A 27,090-nucleotide genomic window follows, 5' to 3' on the forward strand; every position below is an offset into this window, starting at 1 on the left:
TTAATGCTTTATTGAGAAACTTCATCATTCCAGCTTTTTCAGGATTATTTTTGTGAGCCCAAATCTCTGCAAAGGTGAATGTTTAAAACCTAAATACTTACTTTTGGAGTTTAAAGTCTGTCTTCACTGCTAGATGAGACTGTAAGCTATGTGAGGGCAGGCATCCTGGCTGTGTTGTTTCCTGACGTTTGCTCATCACTTGGCACAATGTATGCCACATGATAGAGTTTTAATCAATGTTGGTTGAATGAATGAATGAACACATTTTTAAGATATGTTACAGAATAAAAATGCAAAAAGTACCCTTAATTTATTTTTAGATAAGGAAGCCAGGGCCTTAATAGCTTTAAGCCAGGGCCTTAAATAGCTTTTAGAAATCAAGACCAAAATTTTAATGATTGTAAGAAATTATTTTGGAAATGGTTGAGACTTTCTGCTACTCATGTCACAATAATAATTCTTGGTGAACAATAGTACTGGAGTAACCTGTTATTATTTAGATAAATGTAGATAGAATTTTTATAAGACCTTTCTGTTAGATTTAAACACACAACTGCCCCTCCCCACCCTCCCTCTGACTCCCTGTCAAAGGTCAAAGGCAGATTAACATAGAGGTCTCAGGGGGAACTCTGAATTCAGGCTGTCTGAGCTCAAATCTGCACTCTGTGCATCCCAAGTCATGTATTTCTGGCAATCTGAATAACTTTGCTTCAGTTCCTCACTTGGAAAATAGAGATTGTAATGTACCCGCATCCTAGTGTTACTTTATGTTTCTATTCAACAGTACCCTTTCTTTCCCTGCTCTCTTTGCCTGCATCCCTCCCTCCCTCCCTCCCATCCTCCCTCCCTTCCTTCTTTCCTTCCTTCCTCTTTCTCTCTGTCTCTTTTTTTTACTTTCTTGCTTGCCAAAGTGGCATCCCCTTAATTGTTTCCTTTTTTCTATAATAATATCCTAATCTACTTTATATGAAGTTGAAACAAAATTGGTTCAACTTTTTCGTGGCCTTCAAGTGGGTGTTTCTAGCCCCCTCAAAGAAAATGTGGTAAATTTAAACGAGCAGGTTAATATAAGGTTTAAACTATGATTTGGATTATCCTTTGTTTTCTATATGGAGCTCTTTCCCCCCAAGCTGAGCAGCACTATGGTAGCTATCTCATTGTTATCTCTACTGCTTTGTTTTATTCATTTTAAGGCACATATGTTTTTCACATTTCAACGTCTCTGAAACTGGGATGCATTTAAAAATCTACAGAGCCTCGTAGCCACTGTCAGCCATGCATTGTAGAGAATTTGTCATTCTTTGTGTGTGCATGAATTTAGTCATGGCTGTACATATCGTCCTTTCACTGGAGTTTTGTGCATTGCCAATACTACACATTGTTTAATTGTGATTTAAAATGTCTAAGCCTGGCACGATGGCTCACATCTATAATAACAATGGCTTGAGAGGCTGAGAAAGGAGATCGTTTGAGGCTAGGACTTTGAGAGCAGCGTGGGCAACATAGCAAGACTCCATCTCTAAAAATAATTTTTAAACATTAGCTGGTGTGGTGCTGCATGCCTGTAGTCCTAGCTGCTCAAGAGGCTGAGGTGGGAGGATTACTTGAGCCCAGAAGTTCAATGCTGCAGTGAGCCGTGATGGCACCACTCTACTCCAGTCTGGATGACAGAGTGAAACCCCAATATTTAAAAGTTTAAAATGTATTAATCTATAATTTGGCATTACAATTAAAAGTTATGGAGAAAAGCAAAGAAATAGCAGTAAGACTTTTATTTATTTATTTATTTTTGAGAGGGAGTCTCACTCTGTTATCCAGACTGGAGTTCAATGGCATGATCTCAGCTCACTGCACTCTCCACCTCCCAGGTTCAAGCGATTCTCATGCCTCAGCCTCCTGAGTAGCTGGGATTATAGGTGCCTGCCACCATGCCTGGCTAATTTTTGTATTTTTAGTAGAGATGGGAGTTCACCATGTTGGCTAGGCTGGTCTTGAATTCCTGACCTCATGTTATACATCCACCTTGGCCTCCCAAAGCTCTTGGATTACAGGCATGAGCCACCGCGTCCGACCATAAGACTCTTAATGAAACAAATATTCATTATTGCATGAATAACCACAATTCCATTATTTTCTTTGAAAACAAATTGAAGTGTTTTGTGGAAACTGATGGGGTTCAGAAAATATATAAAATAATGCTGTATCATATAACTGATGTCATCTTATATTCATTGAAATAAAGTAAATTTTTAGGGAGCCCAAAATTGCAATAAATTTTAAAGGTATATTACTTAAGTGCTTCCCATGTATAACACAACAAATATGTTGGATGTCATATTAGTCTCCTAAGGCTGCCACAAAAACACCACAAACTAGGTCGCTTAAAATAATGGAAATTTATTGTCTTAACAGTTCTGGAGGCTAGATAATCAAAGTTAACGTGTTAGCGGGGCCATGCTCCCTCTAAAACCTGTAGGGGAAAATCTTTCCTTGCTTGTTCCTAGATTCTCATGGTTACCATCAATCATTGGCATTCTTCAGTTTGCAACTACATCACTCTAATCTCTGCTTCTGTCGTCTCATGACATTCTGCCTGTGTGCCTGTATCTTGACATGTTCTTTACCTCTTGTAAAGACCCCAGTTATATTGGATTTGGGTCTAATCCAATGACTTTATCTTAATTAACTAGACTTTCCAAATAAGATCATATTCATAAGTACCATAAGTTATATGGTACTTATGGAGTGTACTACTTATGTAGGTACTTATGGTACTTATGTTGAACATGTAGAAGTTCAACATGGTTTTTTTTTTTTGACAGACACAATTCAACCCCTTAACGGATACTATTTCAAAAGAGAAAAGATGACATAAATATATGTTCAGCCCATAGATTTATTTCATTGTGGTAGAAGAGAATACACACACACACACACACACTCACATACACACCCAAATGCATGCATACACAAACACACAACAGGACAAGCTGTAAAGAAATAGCTATCATAAGAAAATGTAGGCAAAATGTCAGAACAGTTGAAAGGAAGAAAATATTACTTTAATAGTACTTGTCTTCTAGGAACTTCCATTCCAAACAATGCATAGAACCATAAACATGTTGGGGCTTTGTCTACTAGCACAGCAGTGTTCATTAAATAATTAACTAATTCCGTTTCTTAATGTTTAATATGTAACATGGCTATGTTCTTCTCTACAGATAACCTAAGAACCTATATCTAGATTTATTTACAACAACTTCCAATAATGATCACTGCTTCCCATTTAACCTGTGAGATTAGTCATAAAAGGATTATTTTTACTATTTAATATAGAAATGTTAAATATAAAATACGTAAGAATAAAACAGTTATATTTTTTAATATTAACTTTACTCCAGGGGCTTGAAATAAATAATATATTTTCCACAGTTACCTTTTTTGAAATCAAGAATTTGCTTAGATGTTTGTTGGAAGCACCTAGTTCAACAACGAAAATAAAGTTGACTTTTTCTAAAGCTTTTTTTTTGTTTTGTTTTAATTGGATGCTATGAGTCCAATTAAAACATCTCTATAATATGTGTTTTATGTTGATCTTCTTGGGAAGACCAAAGAATCACTCAGACTCAGTTTAGCCATATGTAAAATTTATGTGGTGGGCAGATTTAAGGTGGTCCTTAAATCTCATCCATGTCCTTGTATAAATAATCCCCTCTTTTGAGTGTGGGTGGAACATATTAGTTTCTTCTGGACAGTAGAATATGGCAGAAGTGATCAGATGTCATTATTGTGATTGTATTACAATTTATTCAAGATTTTGTCTTGAAATGGACACACTAGTGAGACCCTCCCCAACCCTTTATGAGTTTTGAAGAAGCAAGCTGTCCTGAATAACTGGCCACATTGGAATTAACATGGCAAGAAACTAGGGATGACCCCTAGGAACTAAGAGCTGTTTCCAGAAATAAACTGAAGCCTTCAGTTCTGCAGCCACAAGGAAATCAATTCCACCAAAACCCAAGGGAACTTGGAAGTATATCCTTTCCAAGCCAAGCCTCTATGGATACTACAGCCACAGATAGAACTTAAACTGCAGGCTAGTAAAACCCTGAAGAAGAGAACCAGCTAATTTGTACCCAGATTTTCAACCCACAGAAATTATAAAATAATAAATGCATGTTTTTTTAAATGGCTAACTTGTGACCACTTGTTACGCAGCAATATAAAGCAAATACAAAGTAGAACATTATGAAATCCCAGGATAGTTGGAAGAAGTAAATAAGGAAAGGGACAGATCAAGGTAGCTGAATAGATGGCTCCATCGATCATTCATCCCACAAAGACACCAATTTAACAACTATCTACACAAAAAACATCTTCATAAGAAGCAAAAATGAGGTGAGGACCCACAGTACCTGGTTTTAAGCTCATACAGCTGAACGAAGCACCAAAGAGGGCAGAAAAAGTACTGAATTGCCAATGACACTCCTGTCCTATCCCCCAGTAGAGGCTGCATGGTGCAGAGAGAGAATTTGTGTGCTTGTGAGAGTGGAGCAACTGTGAGACATTGCATTAAACTCAGTGCTGCCCTGTCAGAGTAGAAAGCAAAACCAGGCTGAACTTAGCTGATGCCCACTCCATGGAGGGAGTATTTAAACCAACTCTAGCCAGAGGGGAATCACCCATCCCAGCAGTTCAAACTTGAGTTCTGGCAAGACTCTCCTCCATTGGCTAAAATGCTCTGGAGAACTAAATAAACTTGAAAGGCAGTCTAGGCCACAAGAACTGAAACTCCTAGACAAGTCCTAGTGCTCAACTCAGCTCAAAGCTAATGCACTTGGGGTCCATAAGACCGACAGAGACACCAGCAGGGTGGCTAACAGAGTGCTTGCACCACTCATCCCTCAACCCTAAGATGCACAGCTCTCTGCTCCAAAAATGAACTTCTTCCCTCCACTTGAGAAGAGGAGAAAAAAAGCAAAGAGGACTTACTCTTACATCTTACATCTTAGATAGCAGCTCAGCCAAAGTAGTGTAGGGCATCAGGAAGAGTGATGAGGCCCCCTTTCCAGGCCCTAACTCCCAGGTGACGTTTCTAGACACACCCTGGGAAAGAAAATAGCCTGCTGCCTTGAAGGGAAGGATCCAGTCCTGTCAGGACCAAATACCTGCTAACTAGAGAGCCCTGGGGCACTGAATAACCAGAAGCAAAGCCCAGGTAGTATGCCAAGGGCATTGAGTGAGACTCTCAGACTTGCTGGCTTCAGATAAGACTCAGCAAATTCTCAACTTTGGTGGCTACAGGGAAAGAATCCTTCTGCTCGAGAAAAGCAGAGAGAAAAGTAAAATGGACTTTGTCATGGTTTGAGTGCCAGCTCAGCCACAGTACAATAGAATACTAGCTAGACTTGTAAGATTTTTGACTCTAGTCCCTGGCTCCTGGACAGTAGCTCTGGACCCCTCTGGAAAGGACACAGACCTGGCTGGCTTTGCCATCTATTGATTATAGAGCCCTAGGGCCTTGAGCACATATAGGTGGTAGCCAGGTAGTGGTTACAGTGGACCTCAGTCAAAACCCAGTGCCGCGCTGGCTTCAGGTCTGAGTCAGCACAGTCCCAGTGATGGTTGCAACAGGGGTGATTGCGTCACCCCGTCTTCAGCTCCAGGAGGCTCACAACAGAGAGAGAGGCTCTCTGTTTGGCAGGAAGTAAGGAAAAAGAATAAGAGACTCTTTTCTGCTTAGTAATCCAGAGAATTCTTTTGGATCTTATCTAAGACCATCAAGGTGGTACCTCTATGAGTCTGCAAGAACCACATCATTATTGGGTTTAGGGTGCCCCATAATGCAGATATGTCTTAGATTACAACACCCAATTTTTTTTGAATATCTCAAAGCCTTCCCAAAAAGAATGGGTACAAACAATCCCAGACTGGAAAGACTACCATAAATATCTTACTCTTCAATGCCCAGATACTGACAAGCATCCACAAACACCAAGACCATCCAGGAAAATACGACCTCACCAGATAAACTAAATAAGTCACCAGAGAGAAACAGAGATATGTGACCCTTCAGACAGAGAATTCAAAATCCTTCTGAATTTTGTGTTGTGGAAACTCTAAGAAATTCTAGATAACACAGAGAAGGATTCTATCAGGTAAATTTAATAAAGAAATTAAAATAATTAGAAAAAAGTCAGCAGAAACTCTGGAGTTGAAAAATGCCATTGACATACTGAAGAATGCACCCGAGTCTTTTAAAAGCATTAATCAAACAGAAGAAATCATTAGTGAGCTTCAAAACAAGCTATTTTAAAATACACAGTCAGAGGAGACAAAAGAAAAACAAATAAAAAACAATGAAGCACATCTACAGAATGCAGAAAATAGCCTCAATAGGGCAAATCTATGAGTTATTGGCCTTAAAGAGGAGGTGGAGAAAGAGGTAGGGGTAGAAAGCTTATTCCAAAAGATAGCAACAGAGAACGTCTCAAACCTAGGGAAAGACATCAATATTCAAGCACAAGAAGGTTATAGAACACCAAGTAGATTTAATCCAAAGAAGACCACCTCAAGGCGTTTAATAATCAAGCTCCCAAATATCAAGGATAAAGAAAGGATTCTAAAAGCAGCAAGAGAAAAGAAATAAGTAAGATAAAATGGAGCTCCAATACATCTGGCAGCAGACTTTTCAGTGGAAATCTTACATGCCAGAAGACAGTGGTGTGACATATTTGAAGTGCTAAAGGAAAAATCTTTTACCCTAGAATAGCATATCTGGCAAGAATATCCTGAAAACACGAGGGAAAATTAAAGACTTTCCTAGACAAACAAAAGCTGAGGGATTTCATCAACACCAGACCTGTCCTACTAGAAATTGTAAAGGGAATTCTTCAGTCAGAAGAGAAAAGGACATTAATGAGCAAGAGTAATCATCTGAAGGTACAAAAGTCACCGTTAATAGTAAGTACACAGAAAACACAGATTATTATAACATTATCACTGTGATGTGTAATCTATCTTAAATAGAAAGATTAAAGATGAACCAATCAAAAATAATAACTACAAAAACTTTTCAAGACATAGGCAGTACAATAAGATATAAATAGAAAAACAAAATGTCAAAAAAACAGGTGTGTAGTTTTTATTAGTTTTATTTTTTTTCTGTTTGTTTATGCAAACAGCGTTAAGTTGCCATCGGCTTAAAGTAATGGATTAGAAGATAATATTTGCAAGCCTCATGGTAACCTCAAACCAAAAAGTCTACAACAGAGATACAAAAATTAAAAAGCAATAAATTAAATCATAATACCAGAGAAAATCACCTTCACTTAAAGGGAAACAGGAAAGAAGAAAAACAAGACCACAAAACAACCAAAAAACAAATAATGAAAAGGTAGGAGTAAGTCCTAATTTATCATTAATTAAACATAAATGAACTAAACTCTCCAAAAGACATCGAGTGGCTGAAGGGATTAAAAAAACAAGACCCAATGACCTGTTGCATGCAAGAAACATGCTTCTCCTATAAAGACACACATAGACTGAAAGTAAAGGGAAGGAAAAAGATATTCAACACCAATAGAAACCAAAAAAAGAAAAAGAGTAGCTATACTTAAACATCAGACAAAACAGATTTTAAGAGAAAATTTAAAAGACAAGACAAAGAAGGTCACTATATAATGATAAAGGGCCCAATTCAACAAGAGGATATAACAATTATAAATAGATATGCACCCAACACTAGAGCACCCAGATATATTAAGTAAATATTATTAGAGCTAAAGAGACAGACAGACCCCAATACAATAATAGCTGGAGACTTCAACACCCCATTTCAGCATTGGACAGTAAATCAACAAATGAACACTGGAGGTAATTTGCACCATAGAGCAAATGGAGGTACCAGATATTTACAGAATACTTTATCCAATGTCTGCAGAATTTTCCTCAGCACATGAATTATACTCTAGGATAGACCACATGTTAGATTACAAACAAGTCTTAAAACATTAAAAGAATTGAAATAATATCAAGCATCTTCTCTGACCACAATGGAATAAAACTAGAAATCAATAACAAGAGGAATTTTGGAAACTAGACAAACACATGAAAATTAAACAATATGCTCCTGACTGACCAGTGGGTCAATGAAGAATTTAAGAAAGAAATTGAAAAGTTTCTTGAAACAAATGATAATGGAAATACAACATACCACAACCTATGGGATACAGCAAAAGCAGTACCAAAAGGGAAATTTATAGCTCTATGTGCCTACATAAAAAAAAGAGGAACTTCAAATAAGCAACCTAATGATGCATCTTAAAGAATAAGAATAGCAAGGGCAAACCAAACTCAAAATTGGTACAATCAAAGAAATAATAAAGATTGGAGCACAAACAATTTGAAATGAAAAAAAGATAGAAAACATCAACAAAGCAAAACACTGGTTTTTTTTTGAAAATAAACAAAATTGACAAAACTTTATCCAGACTAACAGAGAAAAAGAGAGAAGACTCAAATAAAATCAGAAATGAAACAGGAGACATTACAACTGGTCCCACAGAAATTCAAAGAATCATTAGTGGCTTGCATGAGCAACCTTAGGCCAACAAATTGGAAAACCTAGAAGAAATGGATAATTTCTTAGATACAAACAACCTTCCAAGATTGAACCATGAAAAAATCTGAACAGATCAGTGACATGTAATGAGCTTGAAGCCAAAAAGTCTCCTAGCAAAGAAAAGCCTGGGACCTAATGAATTCACTGCTGAATTCTATCAAACATTTAAAGAAGAACTAATTGCAATCCTACTCAAACTACTCTAAAAAATAGAGGAGGAGGGAGTATTTACAAATTCATTTTACAAGACCAGTATTACCCTAATACCAAAAACAGACAAAGGCATGTCAAAAAAAGAAGACCACAGGCCAGTATCTCTGATAAATATTGATAGAAAAATCTTCAACAAAATACTAGCAAACTGAATTAAACAATACATTACAAATCATTCATCATGACCAAATGAAATTACAAGGAGGGTTCAACATACACAAATCAATCAATGTGATACATCATGTCAATAGAATAAAGTAAAAAAAAAAAAAAAAAAAAAAAAGAAAAAACATAAGATCATTTAAATTCATGCTGAAAAAACATTTTGTAAAATTCGACATCACTTCATAAAAATCCTCAAAAAACTCGACATAGAAGGAACATACCTCAACATAATAAAAGCCATATATAACAAACCTACAGTTAGTATCATACTGAATGGGGAAAAACTGAAAGCCTTTCCTCTAAAATCTAGAACATGACAAGGATGCCCATTGTCATGACTGTTATTCAACATCGTGCTGGAGGTCCTAGCTAGAACAATTAGACAACAGAAAAAAGTAAATAAATAAATTGGAAAAGAAAAAGTCAAATCATTCTTGTTTATAGATAACATAATCTTATATTTGGAAAAATCTAAAGACTCCATAAAAGAACTGTTAGAATTGATAAATTCAGTAAAGTTGCAAGATACAAAATCAGCATACAAAAATCTCTGAACACAATGGAATAAAAGTAGAAAACTGAAAGACTTTCCTCTAAGAAAAGCATTTCTATATGCCAACAGCTAACAATCTGAACAAGAAATTAAGAAAGTGATTCTGTTTACCATCACTACAAATAAAATTAAATGCCTAAAAATTAGCTAAAGTAGTGAAAGTTTTCTGCAATAAAAAGTATCAAACATGGATGCAGGAAATTAAAGAGGATACCAAAAAATGGGAAGAGGTTCCATGTTCATGGATTGGAGGAAACAATATTGTTTAAATGACCATATTACTCAAAGCAATTTATAGATTTAATATAAATCTCTATCAAAATAACAATGATTTTTTTCATAGAAATAGAAAAAAAACTAAAATGTATATGGAACCACAAAAAGACTAGAATAGCTAAAGCTATTCTAAGCAAAAATAACTAAACTGGAAGAATCACGTTATCTGACTTTATACTACGGAGTTCTAATAACCAATATAGCATGGTACTGGCATAAAAACAGACACATAAATCAGTGGAACAGAATAGAGAACCCAGAGATAACTCTACACATATACAATGAGCTGCTTTTTGGCAAAGGTGCCAAGAACATACGTTGGGAAAAGGACAGTCTCTTCAACAAATGATGCTGGAAAAACTGGATATTCATATGCAAAAGAATGAAACTCGACTCTTATCTCTCGCCATATACAAAAATCAAATCAAAATTGATTAAGACTTAAATAGAAGACCTCGAACTATGAAACTACTAAAAGAAAACATTGGGGAAACTCTCCAGGACATCAGGGCAGGTAAAGATTTCTTTAATACTCCACAAGCACAAGCAACCAAAGCAAAAAATGGATGAATGGGATCATGTCAAGTTAAAAAAACCTCTTCGAAACAAACAAAACAATCAGCAAAGTGAAGAGACAACCGACAGAATGGGAGAAAATATTTTCAGACTACCCATTTGAAAAGGGACTCACAACCAGAATATATAAGTAGCTCAAGCAACTCTATAAAAAAACCCACAGCTCTATAGGATTAAAAAATGGGCAAAAGATCTGAATAGACATTTCTCAAAAGAAGACATCCAAATGGCAAACAGGCATGTAAAAAGGTGCTCAATATCACTGATCCTCAGAGATGCAAATTAAAGCTACAATAATTGAGGAAATAATAAATGCTGGTAAGGATGTAGAGAAAAGGCAACCCTCATACACTATAGGTGGGAATGTAAATTAGCACAATCACAATGAAGAAGAGTTTGGAGGTTCCTCAAAAAACTAAAACTGGGGCTACCATATGATCCAGCAGTCGCACTCCTAGGTATTTGCCCCAAATTAAGGAAATCAGTGTGTCAGAGATATCTGCACTCCCATGTTTATTGCAGCACTATTCACAATAGTCAAGATTTGGAAGCAATCTGAGTGTTCATCAACAGATAAGTGGATAAAGAAAATGTGGTACATATACACAATGGAGTACTATTCATAAAAAAGGAATGAGATCCTGTCATTTGCAATAACATGGATGGAACTGGAGATCATAATGTTAAGTGAAATAAGTCAGACATAGAAAGACAAGCTGCATGTTCTCATTTATTTGTGGGAAATAAAAATAAAAATAATTGAACTTATAGAGATAGCAGAAAGATGGTTACCAAAGACTGGGAAGTAGGGGAACTGGGGATGGCTAATGAGTACAAAAAAAAAAAAAGAAAAAAAAAAAGTTAGAAAGAACAAATAAGACCTAGTATTTGCTAGCATATCAGGGTGAGTGTAGTAAAAAATAACTTAATTGTACATTTTAGAATAACTAAGAGAGTATAATTGGATTTTTGTAGCACAAAGGATAAGTGCTTGAGATGATGGATATCCTATTTATCCTGATGTGATTATTACACATGGCATGGCTGTATCGAAATATCTCATGTAATCTATAAATAGATATACTTACTATGTACCCACAAAAGCTTTTTGCAAAAGAAGTAAATAAGTGATAGAAGTGAAAGACTCAGCAGAGGTTCTGGCATATTCTCTGTACTAGTCACATGTTAGTTTCCATGAATTTTCTTTGCATTTGGAATATTTCATGAAGTTCTGGTTATTGCAACTTCAAGCAGAAACAGTGCATCAACTTTTATAAAGATTAATTGTGTATTAACACTTGGGTAGTTTTAGTAGCAGTAAAAAGACAACTGGACAAGCAATGAGGAGTTGATCAATATTTATTTATTGCCAAGAACATTTTTCTGGTTTAAAGTTCCTATGCCAAAGACCTTCAAATTTTGTAAGCACCAAAGCATCATTGAACCACTTCCCCTCCTGGTGAACTTAACAGTTCCCAGTATGAAATATAGATGATGTTTGAGGCTTCACTGGAAATCTGTCTAAAACTGTTCTTCTGATTCTCTGCTTGTGTGTGTCTGTCAAGATATAAATAATTAATGGGAAATAGTTCCCAGAAATGTTGTACTTTTAACAGAATTTAAATCCTAACACTGACTTTGATTATCTTAACTTCAAAGTATAAGTGTGATATAAGTTGGATTTATTGTGTGCCATTTTTCATTTTACTTTTGATGATAATGAGATCTGAAGTGATTTCAACAACAAACTCAGACATGATATCTTCACTTATTGAGGCTCTGTCTCCCTCAGTATTCAGCATTATTCAAAATCAGGCCTATAGTTGTTACTGAACAAATTCATTAAATGTTTTAAATACAATGCTACATAATAATTTTTTTCTTCTCTTTAATCTTTTCTTCTACAAATAGCAACTCTGTTATGCCTCTGGATGTGTCGATTACATAATACAAAGGAACAGGCTTTTTCCAAGATTTAAATGCAACAATTTGTACAATGGACATTATGAAATCAATTTTGTCACAAATCTAAAACGATTAGTGACATACAATCACTACTATTTCAGAAATCCTATAACCTAGTCTTTCCTAAACTGCGTTTCATAAAATGTCCCATCATAGAGCTCCATATACAAAATAAGTAAGGGAAATTTTGAGTGCAATATTGAGACTTTTGATATGTTAATGTACACTCCAAGGAAGGTAAATATTATGCAGATTTTCAAGAGTTCTGATAACAGATTTCCCTTTTTGAGGATCACCTATTAGCATATTCTGGGACTAGAATTTATCAGAATCCATTTTCAAAAATTCTTTTCTGATTTTTGATGTTACAAAGTGTTGGACACCTGTTCAGGGAGTATGAAACTCTGTGTTGGTTGTTTCTATTGGAAGGGAGTCCAATTGCACTTACTTCTGAGGATTGAACACTGTTCTTGTATGTTTTATGTTTGTCTAGTCTAAAAAAATCACAATTCATTGATTCAGAGACAAGGGAAGAAACGGCAATACTTAACAAATAGGGGAAATTATATAGAATTCCCAACCTAATGCAAGAGTTTACCCTCAAAATCTAAAAATTAATAATGGCAAAGTAAACATTTCCATGGCGAAAATCAAATAAGGGAAAGGACAATAATGAACAGCCACATTGGCCTGTATCACCCCCTCCAACCTGTCCAGTTTGCTTCTCTGAGTCAACCTCTGTTTTAGTTTTTGTCATGGTTGCCACATGGCTCTAAATGATATGTGCTTATGTTTTATCGAATTTAGATACTATAGCTTGATTTTCTGTCATAAGAGATGAGGGTTTGCTCATGTATACAACCCTTCACCACCCTTACCTTTCCTCTGCCAATAGCTAGATCACTGTCCTCAGGGACTTTGCTGGCCACCCTGCAAACTCAAACTACCTAAACCTGTGCTCCTTGTTATATCAGCTCTAGAAAGCTCTTTCCTTCCCTTGAGGCTTCTCAACCTCTGTCAGCTGCATCTTTACTTTTATACTGAGAACATAGATAATTATATTCCCTCCTGTATGAATAGTCTTCTGTGATTTGATTATAAAGGTAGAAATGAGTAAACATCATTTGCATATTCATTAGCTTTAGAGCCAAGTCATGCACAAGCTTTCTGTTTCTTTTCCTTTGGGTCCAGTGCCCTGTGCATTTCAAAGAAGAATCCTCCTAGTGTCTACTCTATTTCAAATATGTTTTCCTTCCCACATTTCATCAGTTACTTTTACAATGTGCTCAAGTTTTGGTGAGTTCTCAATTACATTATCTATTTTTCCATCCTTCATCTCTTTTTTCAAATGTTTCTTTTATTTATTTTTATTTATCTTTATGTATTTGCTTTTAATTGACAAATAAAAATTGTATCTATGGTGTACAACATATTTTCATATAGGTATACATTGTGGAGTGGCTAAATCGAGCTCATTAATATATCAGTTACCTCACATCTCATTTTTTTTTGTGATGAGAACACTTAAAATCTAACTCTTAGCAATCTTTAGGTATACAGTAGCTCCTGTTTATCTGCAGTTTTACTTTCTGCAGTTTCAATTACCTGTGGTCAACAGCTGTCCAAAAATATTAAATGGAAAATTACAGAAATAATTCATAAGTTCTAAATTGCACCCTTTCTGAGTAGCATGATGAAATCTTGCTCCTTTCTACTTCGCCTGCCTGGACGTTGAATCATATCTTTGTCCAGCATATCCACACTGTACACACAACACAGTGGTTAATCATCAATGTCATCTGCATCAGACATCCGATCACGGACATCATCTTGGTTCAATGATCCAGAATTACCTGGAGCAGGTGATTTTTCTTCTCCTTGGGTCACAGGGGCCTATCTCTCGTGAATGACTTAGCTCCATCCCCTTGGTGATGAATGAATTCTCCTTGTCTGAGTTCATGTGAGATCTGGTTGTTTAAAAGAGCATGGCACCTCCCCCACATCTCTCTTTCTCCCGCTCTCACCATGTTACACCACCTACGCTCCTTTCCTTTCCACTATGTCTGTAAGCTTCCGAGGTCCTCAAAATAAGCGGGTGCTGGTTCCATGCTTGTACAGCCTGCAGAACCATAAGCCAACTAAATTCCTTTTCTTTGTAAATTATCTAGCCTCAAGTATTCCTTTATAGCAACGTAAAATAGCCTAACACAATTGGCTTCATTTTCTTTTAACATTTATTTTTGACAAAAAGTCTTATATTGGTCTAGTTCTTGTTCCTTTGTAAATAATCTTTTACTTCCTCTGTGGGAACGTTTCAAATTTTCTTTTCATTATTGCTCTTCTGAAATTTTACAATCATGTATTTTCTACTTGGTTATTTGTTTGCATATTTGTTTATCTTGTTGGCTTTTTGGTAGGTCTTTAAATAAGAAAGCTTGGATCTTTTAATTCTAGGAAATACTCATATTATTTCTTTTATAAATTTCTTACCCACATTTCTTTACTCTCTCTCTCTAGAATTTTTAGAATCAGAAGGCAGAGAACTTTATTTGTATGTGTATTTTATCTTACCTCATATCATTTTTGAATTTTGGTAAATCAAGAAATATACAGGCATAATTATTGTGGCCACTCGCACACTGCATTTCTTCTTTATCTTGCATCTATTTATTTTTATGTCCAAAATATTTTAAGTTCACAGTTATTCTCTTGTTCACTGAAAAATCATGCTATTCTTGTTCTATGCATGTACTTAAGTTGTTAAGTGACTCTGAGGTACTAATTTTTTTAAGGTCTCTTCTTTCTCCTGAATTATTCCTATTTGATTCTTTTTTAAGTTTGAATTTTTTCTTTTATATTCAAGACATTTCTTAAACATTTGATAATTTGTGTTTGTCTAAGAAGGACTGAGACAAAACAAACAGTTGATTTGGAGCTGATGTATTGGGCTGGTCTTTTGACAGTTACGCATCACTTTAAGTTGTTCTGTTGGTAAGCTAATGTGATGAGACACCGCCTTCTACTGCCAATGTCAGGGCCATATTGCCCAGTTCAGGAGTCCAGAATCCAGAAAGCTTATTCAATTTTGTTTCATTTAGAGAAAAATCCTCAGGTTTTTGTGCTTTGGCTTGTTCATTTGGGACAGGGAGTTAAATGCTTTGGGAAAAGGAGTGTTTTTCCCATTGGAAAAGGAGTGTTTGTGTGTGTGTGTATGAGTGTTATAAATATACAGATATTTGTATATAGTTAAAATATTTGTACTGATAAGGACACAAAATCAAAAAATATTTTAGGTCATTTTTGAAAACAATATATCTAGTTCAGGAATGAAAATGATGAAATCATTCGGCTTATATAATATTAAATGGCCTTGTACATCACATTAAATGAACATTTAAATTAACTTTATTATCTATGTAATTTAGATGTGGACAAGTGAGACATTTGAATGAGAACAAGTGAGATTAAATGAAAATTTATTTTCATATTAAAACAAATGACTGTGTGCTAGTGCTTTAACATAAAATGATTATTGTTATATTAAACCACTCTAAACAGAGTGTTCTTATTTAATATATTTACATCTTAAGCTCCTTTCTTAGGAGAATAACTTAAACTTCCAAAATACAGGAGAGTTAGTACGAGAGTGCCCTATCCAAAATGCAAATCAGCAAAATTCTGTGGAAGTTCTAACCATGACAGAGCACCAAGACACAAATGAGTGATCTGGCTACTTCCTCAGGGGATTGTAAGAAAGATCTTTTCTTACGGACATCATCTAGTTTCTGTCTTCTTGTTACTCAGCAAACACTTCATGCAGACACTCTACAAGGCAATCTGGGAATAATAACACAAATGACCAATCTTTATGTGTTATAAAAATTTAATAAAATATCTGCCTTTCAGAAACTTTTGTAAATTCATTTTAATGAAGCCTAATTTACTGTGCAAAGGATTTTCCCAACTTATTTTGTTAGACAAAATAACTAAAATATACAGGAAAACTCCCTGCACCCATGTCACCTGCCTGACTCTCCAACTCCTTCTATTTATTTGCTCTAAGATAATTGTCTGAAGTGAAGGAGAGCAAGGGCTCCGTAATCAGAAAGACTTTCTTTTTAACATTTTCTAATTGTGGTCTTGAGCAGGTTAATTGATTTCTCAGTCTTGTTTTGTCATCTGCGTAAGGATAGTAACAGTGAACTCATTGGGTTGTTGTTAAGTATTAATTAAAATGATATATGTGCCAGTGCCCAGCATTTCGCTAGGTATACAATATAGTCTTGAAAATGCAATTCCCTTTTCAGTCTAATATTTACTCTCCCTGTCCAGGTTTCCTGTATTTCAGCTGACATTTAGTTAAGTCCCTCCCAATGTTTTCAGTTCTAGCCTTCTATACAATTTCATTCACACCTGAATCCTTTGTTATTTAGATACTTCAGAAAATCTAGCCCTCTAATGCTAAGATTCCATAAGCATGCTATACTCAGCCATTCTTCTATGGACAATTTTCATTTGTAAGAGCAGCCAAATCAAAGTTGCATGAACATGAGTTTTCTGTGGCAGGAACTTTAAGGCATTTTTAATATTCTCCAATAAGTTTTTATAAAAGTATTTTTGGAGATAATTTTCATCATTTTAAGGCATCACTAACACACTCTTAATTTTTCTGGGAATGATTTTTTTTAGTTTGTAGATTATCCTTATCCTTTATTTCTCCTCTCTATTTTGTCTGCCTCTGGGCTATTTTTACAGCTCATTAGTGTTTCCATAAGAAGATGGGAAATGGAAATAAAAGAAGATGAAGCTTAAATTCAGGCAGTACCTATGCAACATAAAACGGACCTTGAGGGATGAAAGAAAATCCATCCGATTGGCTGTGGAGATGTTAATGACTGAATTATACTCCCTATTTGATTTCAGACTGTTATCCACACACAGTGCTTATCAGCTACTTAAACTCAATTTTCTTCTTGAAATAGCTGATTGGTACTCATTACTATGGTGATATCCATCAGTCACCCAGACCATCATGCATGCTGAATTATTATCTTGATCTTTGGCTGTTGGAAAACATGCCTCCACATAGCTTTCAGCATTATCCTGTTCTGTTTGCTGATTCACTTACCTCTTCTCATTCTTCACCTGCCTATCAGGGCCTGACATCTACCAGCAACTTCATATTTGGTGGAAAACTGTCAGTTACACTGATATGCTAGGAGCCAGTATAGCTAGTAACTTCAAGGACATTAGGAGATCTGACTCCATTCACTTTTTTTGGCCAGAGAAAGGTAGAATTGGTTTACATACTTGAATAATCTATTCTGTCTAAGGCTTGGTCATCAATAGTTTTCCATTTTGTTTTCTGGAAGTTTTTTTTTTTTTTTTTTGAATACAAATGTCATAGTCTTTGAAAAAACATATAACCTCGACAAAAGATAATTTGCTTTTTAAAACATCAAAATTCAGTTTATTATAACCAGTTATATTATTTATAGTTAGCTTAGTATCATATTTTGCTAACTCCTTTTATTCACAGATTTGGTTATGGAACTGTGGGTGGCCATGGAATTCAAATAATTTTGCTTCAAATTCCTAGTAACATGAGAATTAAGAGTGGAAAATAGGCAGCTGAATGGGTGTTCATAAGTTATTGTTTAGAAGCAGCACTAAACTCTTGGCCAGAGTGCTTTTCCATATTTAACATATGCTTTTCCATATTTAACAATATGGGCTTTAATAAGACTTCTGAAACACCTATGTATTAAATGTTTCTTTTAATTTAGTGTCTTTGTGCGAGTTTCTTTTTCAATCAAAATAGAATAGAAAGAAGTCATGAGAAACTCCTAGTCAAACACTCATGGAATATTTCATTGCCTGTTGTTGGCTTAATATTGTTCATTTCAGTTTGCAGATGTTATTTGGGTTCCAAAAATACTGCACCTGAAAATTGCAATATTAAATATTGTAATCTCTTCCTCCACTCTCAATTGGCTAAAATTGCCATAATTGCCATCTAAATTGTGGAATGACCCTAGGAAGGAAAAGTTAAGCTTGATGGAGCAACTGTGACAAAAGTCTTTTTTGGCCAGGCTCATTTTTGCAGTGGTTAGACTGAAAACATTTATGTACAGGACATGCTGATGAGGCAAAGAAAAATGGGGCTACAAAGAAAAAGCAGGAACAGAAAATGAATGGGGAATTTGTGTGAAAAGCAAGGAACAATAGAGCTGTAGTTTCCTAAATTTAGGGCTGTATGAATATGCTCCCCATCCTGAAGTATGAGAGAGATAAAGCAATGGCTGAAATGTCTGATGTTGAAATATCACCTTGTTATTATAATTATTTAAAAATTATTATTAGAATGAAAAGAAAATGGGAGAGGCAAGTTGGCATAGTATAAAATTTATTTCACACCCGTTACTGGATTTCAAGAAACTGGCTCAAAGATGCGAAAGGGCAAGTCACTGTATGTTTCAGGAGTAATGTCCTGGTCTTCAGGACACTGTGATGGCAAACAAAAATCCCACTGTGAAAACTTATGAAAGTAGTGGAAACTAATTAGCTCTCCTCCAACCATGTGGGGATGTCGTAAGTTAGAACTCAGGAGCACCCAGAAAGGGATCATGGACTTCAGAGGGGAACAAGAAAGGGAAAGTACTGCTATCACCAAATTGTCACGTTCACATCACAAAGAAAATGGATGAAAACAACAAAAACTGGTACTTTTCCACATCTTGAGCATTTAATTGAGATCTCAGGTTGCTTTTAGAATTGAAATATGGGGTAATTAACTCTCTTATCAGACAACAGCCAGACTGAAATGATTATTTAGAAGAGTTAAGGAGTGTGCTCTCTAGTCAACATGACCTTTATCATTTATTAGGCTATTCATCTGGCTGCTTTAAAGGTTTTTTAAGAAACTTTTCTTTTTAACTACGTGGGTAAATATCTTTGTAATCTTTATTAATTGATTGTTAAAGTCACACTCAGAGTTCTATGCCTTGCATTTGCAAAGGTCAGAAATGTTTTGGGCATAAATGGCAAGGGGGGATTCTATAAATAATATTTCTGATTTCAAAAGGTCACATGGAGAGGAAAAAATTATCTTTGTACTGCATACGTTTCATGGCACATCGTGTACTTTTGTAAATGAGTCTTTGCCAACATACCGTATAATATGCTCTTCTTAACACTGACATTTCCCTCTCTTTAATCTGGATTTTACTGTAACTGTGTAAGAAGGAAAGCATATACTTTATAGGCTCAGCAATCAACGCTTATCTGATTAGAGGAATCGTGAGAAACATGAGACTTCTAAAGTTGAGAGAAATGTTAAAGATTAGCTCAAACGCCTTCTTTCCCTAAAGAATACATGAAGACCAGACATGTCACATGACTTGTTCCAGTAAGAGAACTAGTTATGTCAGAGTGGACCTAGGACCCAGGTACCTTGATTCCCAATTCTGTGCACTTTGGTAATGTGATCTCAATGAACTACTGGACACATTTCTTTCAGAGAAGGGTCTTCACAAAGCTAATTCCCAAAAACAGAGTCCTAACTAGAATTGCTTATTTTTATTTACATTTTATTTAAAATAATAAAACATTTAATAACAAACCTAAAAACATTTTATTCATAAAAATAAATTTAATATTTATTTACTATAGAAATAAACTTTCTTTTTCTGTAGTAAATAAATGTAGAAACAAATAATACATGTATAGCTTGTATATATGAATTATCACAAAGTAAGCACATTCATGCAACCAATACACAAATAAAGAAATAGAATATTTCCTGTACTCCAGAAACCTCTCTCCAGGTCCTTTTCTAGTTCACTACCCTTACCTTCTCCCCAAAGGCAACCATCATCTTGATTTCTGTCACCATATATTGGGTTTTGCCTGTTTTTGAATTTCATATATAAATATATTCTTTTGCATCTGACAAAATTTGTTAAATTTATCAATGTCATTTCACAGAACTTGTTTCCTTGAAATGATATGTGGTCTTCGCTTGTTTGAATATGCACCATTTACTTGTATGTTCCAACATTAATGAACTGCTGGGTTTCTTCCAATTTTGGACTACAGGTTGATTATTCTTTATACAAAATGCTTGGGAAAAGAAGTGTTTTGGATTTTGAATTTTTCAGATTTTAGAATATTTTCACACACATAATGTGATAGCTTATGGATGGGACCCAGGTCTAAACATGAAATTCATTTATGTTTCATGTATATCTTATATACGTAGGCTGAAGGTAATTTATATAATATTTTTAATTGTGTGCATGAAACAAAGTTTTGACTGTGGCTCATCACATGCGGTCATATTTGGAATTTTCCTCTTGTGGCTCAAAAACTTGGGGATGTTGGAGCATTTTTAATTTTAAAATTTAGGGTCAGTGGCGCTCAATCTATATTACAAACAATACTTCTGTAAACATTATTGTTCATGTTTTTGGATTCGTATATCTATCATACCTCTTAGATGAGTCCTGGAAGTGGAATAAAATAATGAGGTTTGTATAGGTTTGATAGACACTATCAGCTTTCCAAAGAAGTTATGCCACTTTACACTCCCAACAGCAGTGTATACCTCACTCCACATTCAGATCAAATCTTCTGTATTCATTTGTTTTCATGCTGCTAATAAAGACATACCTGAGACTGGGTGATTTATAAAGGAAAAGAGATTTAAGGGACTCACAGTTCCACGTGGCTGGGGAGGCCTCACAATCATAGCAGAAGGCAAGGAGGAGCAAGTCACATCTTACATGGTGGCAGGGAAGAGAGCGCTTGTGCAGGGGAACTCCTCTTTATAAAAACATGAAACTTATTCACTATCACAAGAACAGCATGAGAAAGACCTGTTTTTATGATTCAATTACCTTCCACTAGGTATCTCTCATGACACGTGGGAATTGCAGGAGCTACAATTCAAGATTAGATATGAGTGGGGACACAGCCAAGCCATATCATTCTGCCCCTGGCCCCTCCCAAATTTCATGTCCTCACATTTCAAAATCAATCATACCTTCCTAACAGTCCCCCAAAGTCTTAACTAATTTCAGAATTAACTCAAAAGTCCACAGTCCAAAATTTCATCTGAGACATGGCAAGTCCCTTCTGTCTATAAGCCTGTAAAATTGAAAGCAAGTTAGTTACTTCCTAGGTACAATCAGGGTACAAACATTGGGTAAATGCATCTATTCCAAATGAGGGAAATTGGCCAGAATGAAGGGGCTACAGACCTCATGAAAGTCCAAATTCCAGTGGGGCAGTCAAATCTTAAAGCTCCAAACTGATCTCCTTTGACTCCGTATCTCACATCCAGGTTGCACTGATGCAAAAGGTAGGCTATCATGGCCGTGGGCAACTCCACCCATGTGGATTTGCAGGGTATAAACCCCCTCCTGGCTGCTTTCACAGGCTGTCATTGAGTGTCTGTGGCTCTTCCATATGCTTTTCCAGATTCCAAAATCTGAAAAAGTCCAAAATCCAAATCACTTCCGTTCCCAAGCATCTTGTATAAAGAATACTCAACCTATAGTCCAAAATTGGAAGCAGCCCAATAGTGCAAGCTCTTGGTAGATCTATCATTCTGGGGTCTAGAGGACAGTGGCTCTCTTATCACAGCTCTACTAGGTGGTGCCGCAGTAGGGACTCTGTGTAAGGGCTCTGATCCCACATTTCCCTTCTGCATTCTTCTAGAAGAGGTTCTCCATGAGGGTCCTGCCCCTGCAGCAAACTTCTGCCTGGGCATCCAGGCACTTCCATACATACTCTGAAATCTAGGTGGAGGTTCCCAAACCTCAATTCTTGACTTCTATGCACTTGCAGGTTCAACACCATGTTGAAGCTGCCAAGGCTTAGGGCTTGCACCCTCAGAAGTCACCACCTGAATTGTTGCTTGGCCCATTTTAGCCATGGCTGGAGCAGCTGGGACACGGGGCACCAAGTTTCTAGGCTGCCAGAGCAGGGATGCCCTGGGCCTAGCCCACAAAACCACTTTTTTCCTCCTAGGTCTCTGGGCCTGTGAAGGGAAGGGCTGCCGCAAATGTCTCTGACATGCCCTGGAGACATTTTCCCCATTGTCTTGGTGATAAACATTTGGCTCCTTGTTATTTATGCAAATTTCTGCTCAGAAAATGAGTTTCTCCTCAGAAATTTCTCCTCAGAAAATGAGTTATTCTTTTCTATTGCATTGTCAGGCTGCAAATTTTCTGAACTTTTATGCTGTTTTCCCTTTAAAACTGAATGCTTTTAACAGCACTCAAGTCATATCTTGAATGCTTTGCTGCTTAGAAATTTCTTCGGCAGATATCCTAAATTATCTTTCTCAAGTTCAAAGTTTCACAAGTCTCTAGGGCAGGGGCAAAATGCCACCAGTTTCTTTGCTAAAACATAGCAAGAGCCACCTTTACTCTAGTTCCCAATAAGTTCCTCATCTCCATCTGAGACCACCTCAGCCTGGACTTCATTGACCACATGATTATCAGTATTTTGGTCAAAGGCATTCAACAAGTCTCTAGGAAGTTCCAAACGTTCCCTCATGAGTCCTTCAAACTGTTCCAACCTCTGCCTGTCACCCAGTTCCAAAGTTGCTTCCATATTTTCAGGTAGTTTTACAAAAGTGCCCCACTCTACTGGTACCAATTTACTGTATTAGTCTATGTTCATGCTGCTAATAAATACATACCTGAGACTGGGTGATTTATAAAGAAAAAGAGGTTTAATGGACTCACAGTTCCACGTGGCTGGGGAGGCCACACAATCATGGTGAAAGGCAAGGAGGAGCAACTCACATCTTACATGGTAGCAGGGAAGAGAGAGCTTGTGCAAGAAAACTCCTCTTTACAAAACCATCAGATCACATGAGACTTAGTCACTATCATGAGAACAGCATGGGAAAGACCTGTCCCATGATTCAATTACCTCCTAGGGGGTCCCTCCCATGACATCTGAGAGTTGTGGGAGCTACAATACAAGATGAGATTTAGGTAGGGACACAGTCAAATCATATCAGCTTCACATTACCATGCTTTTTTTAGAATTTATTTTTAATTGACACATAATACTTATACATATTTGTGTGGTACAAAGTGTTATTTTAATACATGTGTACAATCTGTAATGACTAAATCAGGGTAATTAGCACATCCATCACCTCAAACATTGAGCATTTCTTCCTGTTGAGAACATTCAAAATCCTTTCTTCTAGCTATTTGAAAATATACAATAAATTCTTGTTAACCATAACCACCCCACAGTGCTAGAGAATGCCAGAACTTATTCCTCCCATCTAGCTATGATTTTGTGTCTGTTAAGCAACCCCCTTCTATCCTCCTTCCTGCCACTCTTCCCAGCCTCTAGTAACCACCATTCTATTATACTCGTATGAGCTCAAAATTTATAGCATCAATCAATATGTGAGTGAGAACATGTAGTACTTACCTTTCTGTGCCTGACTTATTTCACTCAATATAATATCTCATGTTGTTGTGAATGATAGGATTTCATTATTTTTGTGGTAGAATATTATTTCATTCTGTATATATACCACATTTTCTGTATGTATTCATCTGCTAATGAACACTTGGGTTGATTCCATATCTTGGCTATTGTGAATAGGGCTGCAGTAAACATAAGGGTACAGATATCTCTTTGATATATTGATTTTTCTTGCCTTTGGATAAATATCCAGAAGTAGTATTGCTAGATTATATAATAGTTATAATTTTAGTTTTTTGAGAACTTTTCATGCTGTTTTCCATGATGGCTATACTAATTTACATTACTGTCAACATTGTATAAGGGTGTCTTTTTCTCTGCATCATTACCAGAATTTGTTATTTTTGTAGTTTTGATAATAGCTATTCTGAAGTGAGATGCTGTCTTATTGTGGTTTTGATTTGTATTTCTCTAATGATTAGTGATGTCGAGCATTTTTCCATATACCTGTTGGCCATTTGTATGTCTTCTTTTGAGAACTGTCTGTTCAGCTAATTTGTCAATTTTTAATCCAATTATTATCAATATTATTATTTTTACTGTTGCATTGTTTGAGTTCCTTGCATATACTGGATATTAATCTCTTGTCAGATGAATAGTTTCCAATTATTTCCTCCCATTTTTGTTTCAGTTGTCTCTTCACTCACTTGATTGTCTACTTTACTGTGCAGAAGCTTTTTCACTTAATATAATCTCGTTTGTCTATTTTTGATTCTGTTGCCTGTGTTTTTAGAGTCCTATCCATAAAATCTTTGCCAAGATCAATATTTTGAAGCATTTTTCCTGTGTTTTCTTCTACTAGTTTTACAGTTTTGGGTCTTACATTTAAGACATTCATTCATTTGGCATTGATTTTTTATATGGTGAGAGATAAGGATCTAGTTTTAGTTTTTCAGCACATTGATACCAAGTTTTGCCAGCACCATCCTTTCCTCAGTGTATGTTCATGGTGTTTTTGTCAAGATTCAGCTGATTGTAAATATGTGGACCTATTTCTGGGTACTCCCTTCTGTTTCACTGGTCTATGTGTCTGTTTTTAATACCAGTAACGTGCTGCTTTGGTTACTATAGCTTTGTACTATAATCTCAAGTAGTGTGATGCTCCCAGCTTTGTTCTTTTGTATCAGGATCACTTTGGCTATTCAGGGTCCTTTTTGGCACATATGAAGTTAAGATTTTTTTTTCTATTTCTGTGAAGAATGTCATTGATGTTTTGATTGGGATTATAATGAATCTTCAGATGGCTTTGGGTAGTATCATCATTTTGACAATATTAATTTTTCCCATCTATGAATATGGGATGTCGTTCCATTTTTTTCTGTTCTCTTCAATTTCTTCGTTAATGTTTCATAGTTTTTCTTTTGAAGATCTTTCACCTCTTTGCTTAATTTCTGGGTATTTTAACTTTTTATAGCTATTGTAAATGAATCACTTTCATAATTTCCTTTTCAGTTAGCTTGTTACTAGTGTATAGAAATGCTATTGATGTTTGTATGTTTGTTTTATATTCCATAACTTCATTGAATTCATTTATCAGCTCTGAATTTTTTTTTTGGTATAGTCTTTAGGTTTTTCTAGATATAAGCTCTGTAGTTTGCAACAGAGATAATTTGACTTCTTTTCAAATTTTGAGGCCATTTATTTCTATTGCTTAGCCTAATTACTCTGGCTAGGATTCTAGTACTGTGTTGAATAAAAGTGGCAAAAGTGGGTATCCTTTTCTTGTATGTGTATAATATGTGTATTCCACAGCTGTTGGATGAAATGTTCTGTAAAGTTCTTAAAGGAAAAGCTTTAAATTCTTCCCTGTTTGGTATGATGTTAGCTGTGGTTTTGTCATACATGACTTTTACTTTGTTAATATACATTCCCTTTATACCTATTTTTTTAAGAGTTGTTATCATGAAGAGATGTGAAATTTTATCAAATGCATTTTCTGCATCTATTGAGATAATCATGATTTTTGTCCTTCATTATATTGATATGAGGTATCACATTTATTGATTTGCATTTGTTGAACTATCCTTGCATCCTTTTGATAAATACCACTTGATCATGGTGTATAATCTTTTTGATGTGCTACTGGGTTTATTTGCTAGTATTATTTTGAGTATTTTTGTATCTATATTCATCTGGAATATTGGTCTGCAGTTTCCCTTTTACAATGCATCCTTGTGCTATTTTTATATCAATGTAACGCTGGCCTTGTAGAATAAATTTGGAAGAATTTCTTGCTCTTCAATTTTTTTGGAACAGTTTGTGAAGAATTGGTGTTTGTTTCTCTTTAAAATTTTTGTAGAATTCAGCAGTTAATTTTGCCATTCCTGGGCTTTTCTTTGTTGGGAGACTTTTTATTACTGATTCAATCTCATTACTTGTTATTGTTTTGTTCAAGGTTTTATTTCTTCATAGTTCAATCTTGGTGATTGTATGTATTCAGAAATGTATCCATTTTCTCCAGATTTTCCAACTTCTTAGCACATGGTTGTTCATAATAGTGTTGAACTACTCTTGTATTTTTCTGGTATCAGTTGTAATGTCTCCTTTTTCATTTCTAATTTTATTTATTTGAATTATTTCTCTTTTTTCCGGTTAGTTTAGCTAACAGTTTGCCAGTTTGGTTTATCTTCTTAAAAAACTTTTTCATTTCATTGATATTTTGATTTTTTTTAGTCTCTATTTCATTAAGCTCTGCTTTGATCTCTATCATTTATTTCCTTCAACTAATCTTGGATTTGGTTTTTCTTGGCTTTCTATTTTCTTGAAGTGCAACATTATATCGTTTATTTAAAATATTTCTTCTTTTTTGTTGTAGGCATTTATTGCTACAAACTTTCCACTTATGATTGCTTTTGCTGTATCCCATAGGTTTTCTTATGTTGTGTTTCTATTTGCATTTGTTTTATAAATTTTAAAAAAGAATGCTTTTTAAAGGATCTTTATTGATTCATTGGTCATTCAGAGCCATGTTGTTTAATTTCCATGCATTTGTAAAGTTTCCAAAGTTTTTCTTGTTATTGATTTTTAGTTTTATTCCATCCTGATTTGAAAATATATTTGACATGATTTTGTGTTTTAAAAATTTGTTGATACTTGTTTTGTAGCCCAACAATTGGTCTATCCTGGAGAAAATTTTACATGCTGATTAAAAGAAGGTGTATTCTACAGATGTTGGATAAAATGTTCTGTAAATGTCAGT

This window comes from Piliocolobus tephrosceles, chromosome 3 (assembly GCF_002776525.5).
Source record: "Piliocolobus tephrosceles isolate RC106 chromosome 3, ASM277652v3, whole genome shotgun sequence".
In the NCBI taxonomy this organism is placed as follows: domain Eukaryota; kingdom Metazoa; phylum Chordata; class Mammalia; order Primates; family Cercopithecidae; genus Piliocolobus; species Piliocolobus tephrosceles.